This window comes from Diuraphis noxia, unplaced genomic scaffold (assembly GCF_037042655.1).
Source record: "Diuraphis noxia isolate RWA-SAM2 unplaced genomic scaffold, SU_Dnox_SAM2 contig0009, whole genome shotgun sequence".
NCBI classification, from domain to species: Eukaryota; Metazoa; Arthropoda; class Insecta; order Hemiptera; family Aphididae; genus Diuraphis; species Diuraphis noxia.
Genome location: NW_028301719.1, coordinates 240,291 through 250,810, shown reverse-complemented (window position 1 = coordinate 250,810; position 10,520 = coordinate 240,291). Strand labels below are relative to the sequence as shown.

The following is a 10,520-nucleotide window of genomic DNA, read 5'->3' as shown; positions in this document are numbered from 1 at the left end:
TCGATATTGTGAGCACAGATTAAAAACGCCGATCGTCAGGTGTTTCGAGAACAAAAATTTAAACGAGTCATTTGAATACAAAGTCGATGCACGAAAAGGCTACGGCGAGTGGCGCGAAAAAGGCGTATTTGCGCGAGATCACGCGCGTCACCGAAAGAGAAAGAGCCGAGCGCGGTACCGTAGTTCGACACAACACCCTATCGAAGATATTTTGACGCCTAAAAATAATTCGTTGCACATTTTTTTCTACCTTTCATATTTAGAACTGTATAGCTTTTTAGTTCAAGAAAAACTGACAATAAAGTATTTATTTAATATTAATTATTATCATAAAGTTTTTAATTATGATTTTCAATTTTTTTTTTACTGTACTATCGTTTATACATTGTAGTCACGCATCATGATAATAATAATATTGTGTAACATGGTACAGATTTTATGTTAAGATCTCGATGAATTATGGTGTCTGGACTAATTGTTATGTCTGCGTTCAAACCCGTGAATTTGACATTACAGCTTCGGACGTCCGGTTTTGAATTATAAATTTAGAAAAATGCACATAAATAAACATACATAAAATTGCACTTAAATATTTTTATACCATTATTAAATTACCTATTTGGAAAATAGGAACGGTTTAAGATTGTATTTAAAATATTTAAAAATCATAATAATAATGATACCATCAATATAAGTCATTATAAAAGATTGTTCAAAAACAATTTTATTTTTTTATTACATAATAATATGGATTATTATTATGGTATAAATTATGCTTTTCTTGTATCCCTCGGTGTTTTGGTAACTGCAGGTCATTGTCTTCTATTGGTTTTCTAGGGTTACATTGTTCGGCGACCCGTTCTTGTGATGTTTTGCGATCTATAATTCCAAACTGAAATATAACACGCACTATAGTTACTGCAAAATCGATGCACTAAAATTTAATAAAAATTCGTAACACCAATAGCCAATAGGTAGCCTATCAAACTATAATAAACCATTTATAATATTTCAATCTATTGTTCCGCGTATTATTATATTATAAAACCAATGCTAATACTGTCGAAAACATAAATAATAATAAATCAAATGAGAATATCAGCCACATCTGTGCAACAAATGAAAAACCAACTATACAGGGTGTCCCGCGAGGATTTACCCATTGCGATATCTCACGAAATAATGGAGATACCAAAATTCTGGTTTTATTATAAGATTCATAGGGATATGAACTACAATTACTTCATTTTTAAATTTATTTTAATGTTTGTGTAAAAAATTTAAGAAATATATTTTTTTATTTAATTATTTCCAAAAAAATTAAAGATGGTCATTTTGTAGAGTTTATTTTTCTAAAAATATTGACTTTTCAAAATTTTATTTATTAAGAAATAAAATTTGATTATAAATGTATAACTATTAGGAGCACGGATAATATTCGGCCGGCCGTATGGGAATGCACGAGGCGCGGTGGGTCACATGTTTGATTATGTGTGTATGTGTTAAATAATTCGCAATTTTTCTCGAAACTAAAAAAAATATTAAAAATCGGAAAATTAATGAAATTAAAATTTTGAAACGTCAATATTTTCAGAAAAATAAACTCATAAAAATGGCTATCTTTAATTTTTTTTTGGAATAATCAAATAAAAAATGTATTTTTTAACTTTTTTACCAAAACATTAAAATAAATTAAAATATGAAATAATTGTAGTTCTTATTCCCGTGAGTCTTATTACAAAACCAGAATTTCGATATCACCATTATTTCGGGAGATAACGCAATGGGTAAATCCTCACGGGACACCCTATATAACAGAATGCGATGTGAAGTGGTATACTAATTATTTTCCTTGAAATTTAATCTTAAGAAAAGTTAATGCCGTCAAAGCTTAAGATTATTAATAAAAATACAATCAATAACATCTTATAATATTATTTTTATTACTAGCAACATATTAATACTGTGTGTCTGCGTTTGGCCAGCAACAATTAAAAACTAAAACAACTATAAACTAATAAACTGTTTCCAAACATCTAAAAAAAAATTTACATTTGCAATAACTTACTTACCAACATGACTTTACGTGAGATTTAAAACAGAAGACTTCAATTTCAACAAGAGTGGAGACGACTAACGATGATCGATCGGACTTCGGAAACATTGACGATTGAATCAACAGGATCTCTGCATTCTTATTTAATCAAAATAATTTACACCATATTATTTACTAAATTTTATTGATCTAAAATTATATTCGTTGGAATAATATTATCATCATTGTATGTATATCCGTTATTTTTCATTATACAATTATTATATGATGGACAAATATATATTAATACATTAGTAATGAACAATATTTTCATTGTTGTTTGTTACATTAGATAGTCACATTACAGTCAAAACAAAACAAATTAATTATTCAGAACAATTATTTATCTTGATATATACTTTTATATCTTTTTTTTTTTTTCAAAAAGAATAAAGCTTATCATAAGAATTTACAATCTGTACATTATGTACAATAAGTAAATATGATGTGGTAAAAATAAACTTTATATAAATATAATATTATCATAAATGTTAATAAATAATAACTAACACACGTCCGAACATAGTTGGTTATAATTGTTCTTTGTGGAACTACCGCTGTGCAATAAAAAATAACTAACACAAAAATTATGTAGATACGAACTTTTCCAAGGAATATTCGAAAGAAATTTAATTGCTAAAAAACAAATGCTCAAATAATAACAAATAAACACGAGAATAAAAAAAAATAAGAGATAGTTCGTATAAATTTGTCTGACACCCAAAACAAAAATAAACTTGTCTCGAACACGGAAATCGGAACTCGTTGAAATTCCTATAGACGAAAAACAATATGATATTAAATCACAAAGGTGTAGGTACGTAATAACAATACAATTATATTTAAAAGTCTACAGTCAATATAATGTCACAAGTCAGAAGTCACTTGGCGTTTTATTTTGAAATATATATTTTTAATGAGCATTTTATTTAGTTATTTTTCAATGCAAAAATATGTGCTACTGAATAAAATCAGTTCGTGCGTTCATAATGTATATCATCAGATACGTTTAAAATTAGATCCACACGTGACCCGTTCACACAAAAATAAAGCAAAATACATAAATCGTTAATTGATAATGTTCAGATACGACTTAAAACATTATAATATTATGATGTATGCCGTGTCTCTTGCATTTTCGAGCATCCGTGCTAGCAGAAAAATAATTATTATTATTATTATTCGAAGGTCGTCGGGCGGCTGTACAAAATGTAATTATAACATTTTTTATATTATTATTTTTTGCGATTTACACGTGCCACGTGTTATAGTTAACTAAAACGGCTGGTGGTTAATTAAATTAAAGTTGCAGTTGATGAGTGTTTTTATGTTTCAGAACAACGATGAGTGATTTGCGAACTGAACGATGTTTTTTGGATAATGATTATCAATAATAACGTGTGTAAGCATTTTTTTTTTTTTTTAAATTATTTGTAAACCATTTAGATTCGAAATCCGAGGATTTTATTAATAATAATATTCGCTAGTAATTCTGGGATTTTTTCATCGTTATTTTAATATCTACCTAGCTTATTATAAAATGGTTCAGAAGTTCAGCGGTATTTTAAAATAAACATAAAAATTCTATTAAAATATATGATTATTTATTACCAACCGGGTTGGTAATCGGCCGGTGCGTGTATTTATGGTTTTTCCGCCGAATGACGCGACGCCCGACGATGCGTTTGTTAACATAAAAATATGTTTTATATTTAATTTACCGTAATAATGTTATATTATGTTTTAGGACTAGGAAGTTGTTGGTGTTTGCATGTTTTTTTTAACCATTAGATTTATTGCCAAGTGAGCTAGAAATTCATGCCAAGACACTATGAAAAACATACCTATCGAAAGTTTATAGAGCACAGTTTTGCATATTTAGTGATTTTTAGATTTTAGAGCATATTTCCGTAATTTATGAAGATTAGGTATGAAAATTCGTAAGTAAAAAAATAAATAAATTCATATATTGAGAGAACTTACTAGTAATTAGTTACTAGATATTCTTTTAGCGTGTTTTTCAAATTTCCATTTGGCATTGAAAACAATATTTTCCCCTATTGACTAATATAATATATTTATTAGCTAGAAGAGCTAGAGAAATTGAATATTATGCAAAATATCTGAAATAGAAATAACTGCTATCGAAATGCGATTATTTTTATAAATACTTTTCTTGTTGAATAATTCAATGATTTTTTTTGATGGCATAAGTAGACCTACCGACTTGATATAATTGCCAGTTTCGACTTAAACTTCCTTGTTAGCTGAAACTTCGTTATTCTTGCTTCAATAATTACCTATACTATTTTCATTTCATTATACCGAAAATCAAACAATCTGCAACAAATCGTTTAAATCAGCGGTTCTCAAACTTGTTTTTTCGCGTACCACTTAAGTATATTATCAATCAGTCCCGTACCACTGATGATTAAAAATATCAACAATATCAACGATTATACCTATATGATATCTTATTTATTGACGTATATTCCGTGAAATCTAACTGAATATTATCTGAATATTAAAAAAAACACACATTGTAAAAGTCATCGCTACGCTAAGAATCTAATATTTGTTTTTAATTTTCCATCCTATCACCGAGCGGCCTTCCGCGTACCACCGTGGAGTCTTTCGCGTACCACTAGTGGTACGCGTACCACAGTTTGAGAACCGCTGGTTTAAATAGTTTTATGTTGGAATATGGTACACTGTGTACCGAACACATCACTTTCCCTTTTCCATATTTATAATAATTTTATAAAATATTTGTGCAAATGAACATTTTGTGGAAAAAATAAAATATAAATGCATACTTGTACTTTTTAAACACACAAGTGTATGCATAGTTAGTATTATTTAATTGCAATAAGTTCCAATCCCTAAATATGTATATTAGTACAAATGATAAACCGTCGTCGGTTGTTAACGATTTTTTATTTTTTATTAAAATGTTGTACACTGTCGATATAGACGCGTTTTTACACTTTTATAGCGCAATATTATAAAACATTATAATAATATTAGTATCGTCGAAGTGTAGGCATAGACTTCGGTTCAAATATAATAATATTGCGATAAACCATTATGAAAATACGCGAAAATAATAAATGCCTGTCAATCATCGATTGTATTGTTGTGTATATAACTATTAAATCACATTATAAAGTTTCAACCATAGTTTTATCGTAATTACTAATTAGTCATTCATTATGATCGCAATACGCTTATTTGTTTACATAACAATACTATTTTATTATACGAGTCAAAAACTTTAGCAAAGAATAATTAATACACAAAATTATGGAAATATCGCCTTGCGAATAATAATCGTATTCAACTGTCGTCTGTATTATATTGTGTATTAATGGAATCATTATTTATGGTGTAGCTTTTTTATAAACTGCACAAGGTGGGAAAAGATGAAATAAAATGTGCCAAATATTACGGGTGTGTTCTCTATCGAATTTCCAGTAGTTCTTTTTTGACTTGGTGTTTAGATTAATAAAAAAAATAAAATAAATGTCCATAACACATTAATTATTAATATCACACAAACATTATATTATGATCATGTTGGCCCCGTACAATGAAAAATTAAATTAAAATCATTTTAATAATAAACAATTGTCTGTTACCAAACTAATAAAAAGTATCGCAATGACTTACCTATGGAAATGACGTAGCTTATTGTAATATGAGACTGCAGAAAACAGAAAGCTGTGATTTCATCAAAACTGGAGACTACAACGATGATCGATCAGACTCTGAAACATTGACGACGACTAACAGTCTCTGCACTACTATTTATGCCGAAATAACTTATCCCCCTCTTAAAATTAAATGTGTATTAACTCAAAATTATTATTATTGCTTTATATAGGTAATATACCTATATATATATATATATATATATATACATAATTGTTAATGTTTATCAATCGTTTGTGTTTGTGTTTATCTTTATATTTTATTTTATTATATTTTATTAGATTGTACCCCGTGGTATTCTCGTCGTACCGTTGTTTACGGGTTGTCACTTTCACGATTACGCCGTAAGGTTTTGATCTAATTTTACTCATAATAGCAATAACATAATATTATTATAAACACAAACGAATGTACTAAAATACGATGTATTACAATTTATCAATAATTGTGTCTCTTTCGTTGCACTCGGAATTATAATATTATACAATGCCACTTACCTCGTAATGGTAATATTATTGTTATTGTCACACTCGGGCCAAAAGATTAATTTTCCGGTCGAAGCGTTGGAAAATTACCTTTTTCCGTCTAGCGAACGGTAAAGCGTTTTTTTTTTTTTTTTTGTGCAAGCAATCGATGGTCGTAATAGAATTACTGCCCACATTAGAGTAATGCACATTAATTAAAATTAATAATATATTATCAAATATTATTTTAGCTGCAAGTGTGTGGGTTACTCACCCGCACTGCTTTGCCTGTTCGGAGACAGCAAATTCGTGACTATATATTATAGTATCTGTGGCTAGTACGGGAAGGAAATAATATTTTAGTCTTTGGCGAAATCTAGAATACCGCCAGAGACTGAAAATTTACATAGCTCACTCACCCCTCCCTCTAGGCGCACAATTGTAGTTCGTCGTTTGACGTGTTAAATATTTTTTAACCTGACAATATTATTACAATATACAATGTCACACTGTGAAGTACCTATACATTGATGCAGTTCGTGATGTATCAAAAAGTGAATATTACATGAAAATTGCAATCATTTTCAAGTTTTCTAAAATCACTGTCTACAAACAAAAACGTAATAGAAGAATTTATTGGAGTAGACAAATTATTATTACTAGATTTTTCATTATAACGTTCCAAATAACGACCTCGTCGTAATAGTAATAAAACGTATTAAATAAAAATCATTCATTATAATCTACATAATATTATTTTTTGTATAATAAAATTTACAAACATACTATAACAACCTATGTATAGGTACGCGGTTTTTGGAGACGGTGCAGTGATCACGTGAACATTTTTCGTAATATCACAACATCGGTCTGGCAAATATTTTATCGAAAACTCCTATCAATCGTTAAGACTTGTCACATAATAATTTACGTAAATACATTATGCACTTTTGCCGGATCTATAATTATGAACAGTTCTAATGTGTACGACAAATCTTTCAACGCCGAACCGATAAAATTTGCTAATTTATTCTGAATCGATAGTATTATAATACCAAGTTTAAACTATGGGACATAATAAATTGTTATTTGTTCTTGTCGGCCGTATTATTTTTACTTTTTAGTTGTCGACACACACAACGGGAATCGATAACATTATATTTTCAAAATACTAAAATCATCCATTATATTATTTATCTGCCTTCATCGGGCGTGGTACTGTCGATTTCGAGTTTATAAATACTATCATTGATTATAAATACTATTGTGTAAATTACTGTATGATATTGTTTACACAATATCATAAATTCATAACCATCACAATTAAAATGTTGTACAATCAGTGTGTATTTGGGTTTTTTCTATCGCCCAAGTCCAAGTACCCGTGAAGGCGTTAACCGACGTTATCGCAAAACGTTTTTTTTAGAATATTATTGTCGCCAATTATAATGAATATTATTTGTTATAGTTCTCCAAATAATAGTTATACATTTATAATATTTTCTACTGTGGAATAAATAATATTATTATAAAACGTAAACGGAGCAATAATAAACAGAGTTTATAAGAACAATAAAAAATAATAACAGCCACGCGTATCAGTATGCGTCGATTCATTCTGCACGTTTCGCCGTTTACACTACAATATTCTCTTTTATGAAAAAATGGGCTGGTAGCACAAAGAGAGAGAGAGAGAGAAAGTCTTGGAGAGTTCTGAAAGTCCTGGGGCCAACGCTATCAGAAAAAGAAGCATACAACTTAGTTCGATAAACCCAGTCATAGAGAAAAGTTTAACAACAGAGATAATAACTTTTTTCATAAAAAAATATCACAGCAAATATTGGCTATCAGTTGACTGTAGTAAATTTCAGCAACAAATGAATACCTGTTTAAAGAAAAGAAAAATTAGGTATAATATGAATAATTATTTTACTAATTGTAATTGCTCGGAGTAGCGTTTTTCGATGGCTGATATAGATAGTCGATACCAGAACGGGCAGAACGTAATCATCAATCAATAAGTGCAAACCGTGATCCTAGCCTTACTCTATCTTTATAATACGGAACGTAATACTACAACACTGCCCAAAATATTGGAGGAAAACAGTCATAATATTTTAGTCGAAAATAACGTGCAGGAAAATGGAACCTCCAATTTTTGTGGCAACGACATCCGTGTGGCTGCAGACGTCGGCGATGAGTACCTATATATTATTATTGTTTTTAACGTCCGCATTTTTAAAGGCCTTAAATTCCGTTAAAAAAGTATTTTTTAAACTAGTCTCTATACATATACTACCAACTGCTATACCATACTATGTTCGACTACTCAGTGGAATGCTCACGAATTACGACTCGGTTAATATTATTATTAATACCATATTAATGTGTAGACGACAGCTAAACGAGATTATTTTTCGATAGTGCTTTTTTCGATCAGTTGTAGATTTAAAATTCAAACAATATAAAATATTATAATATTCAAACAATCGAGTCGGGCATTAAAGAGATTATAATATTATTAGTCGAGTGAAATATTATATTTCCAGCTCGCCGCCGATATTACGATGATTAAAAAAATAATAATAATAATACAAAATATAATATATTATTATTATAAATTTATACCATTTGCATGATGCATGCACTATATTATACGTTTTAAAATCAATTGTACACTATAATCAACGATGCAAACAATGCATATACAAAATACTGAAATTAAATTGATTGACGGGCATTATTGTCGATTTTATGACGGTTTCACATTGTTCGCTCGTTTAATAATGATAAATAAATATAGCCGAGTTTACCAGCTATTCACCTTTATTACCGAAAATTACATGTCGACGTTGCGCCGTTGCGAATGGCCTCTAATAAAAATGCAGGTGCATTTTACAGTGCATACACTTGCGTGGTTGCGTACTTTTACACTATTTAGTATTGAACATCGATTTCAGACGATGTCGCGCCATCGACAAAAGCGGCAATCAACGCGTTTGAATCAAGTCGATTAAATCATTTTTCAAGCATCGCGAAAGACCAAAGACTCGCAAATACTTATTTTGTATGATCAGAACTGCATTTCCATTACGTGCAAAATGCATACAGCCTACGTGCAGCAACTATTGACCCCAGTGGCGATGGCGGCTCGTGAGGTCCGCTACAGGATGTGGTGCACAGATATTTTCTAACCCATCTCCCCCCCCCCTCCTAAATCCTATCGATCTTTTCAAAATTAAAATTATATCTATTCAATGCTGATGAAATATTATGAAAAGAATATATAATCTACTCAATGCTTAATACATTATGTACTTATATCTTATACCATATAAAACAAAAATTAGGTCTATCAACTAACAGTTCAATAATGAATATAAACTATTGTTCCAATAGTATTATGTACAAGTGGTGGTCTTATTTTTTTCACATTCGAACACAGTTACGTGAAAAAATCATATATGCCGATAACTCGGGCACAATCCATTTGAGCGGACGAGTGGGTATTCAAGCGGAAGACTTGTGGACGAATCGGTTAAAAAATTGATCACTTGAAACTTCACGCGTCTGTTGGCCAATTTCCGTTTTCAATAATATTTAGGTTAGGTTAATTTATTTATTTATTATCAATTTGAATGATGTGCGTATTCGCTTAATGAGCAATATTATAATATGTGTACCGAGTACCGACTATGTATAGACGTTTAACAATATACTATTATAGGTATACTAGTGCGATTTTTTTTTTTTTTTATTTTCATTACACTTACCGTTTTCAGCACAATAATTTTGATGTTTGTATTTTCCATTGCAATATTGTTCATTAGTACAATATAGAATATGCGTTTTTTACAAATGCAAGTGAGTCAATACTCTCACGTATCATTAATAGGTCTATCAATACTTGTTTTATATCTTAGATATAAATAGAGTTTTTGAGGGAGTGAAAAACTATAAATTTTGCACCACTTACATTTTCTATATTTATAATGTATAACCAGTACCAAACTTTTAAATATTTATAAAATAATGACAACAACGATAATGTAGATGATAATTATATCAATCATGATATTATGTGATACCACAAAGTAGGCTATCTAATACTATTTTTGACAATACCTACAAATACTGCGTCATGTGAACGAAATTTTTCCTGCTCGCGAAATCTTACAACACTTACCTCAGGGACAGATATAGCTATATTGCAAATTGAAAGAAATCGAGTTATACGTTTCGAAATTATA

The 10,520-nt window shown here is 29.6% G+C and overlaps 1 long non-coding RNA gene across 1 annotated transcript; it reads right to left on the bottom strand.

Annotated features, from left to right (window-relative positions):
- Nucleotides 1-691: 691 nt before the first annotated feature.
- LOC149054181 (uncharacterized) lies at nt 692-5,889 on the bottom strand. Its single transcript, XR_016192313.1, has 3 exons — nt 5,765-5,889; nt 2,073-2,194; nt 692-892 (listed from the first exon to the last, which is right to left on the bottom strand). It is a non-coding gene; the product is annotated as an uncharacterized LOC149054181 (long non-coding RNA).
- Between the last annotated feature and the right edge of the window lie 4,631 nt (nt 5,890-10,520).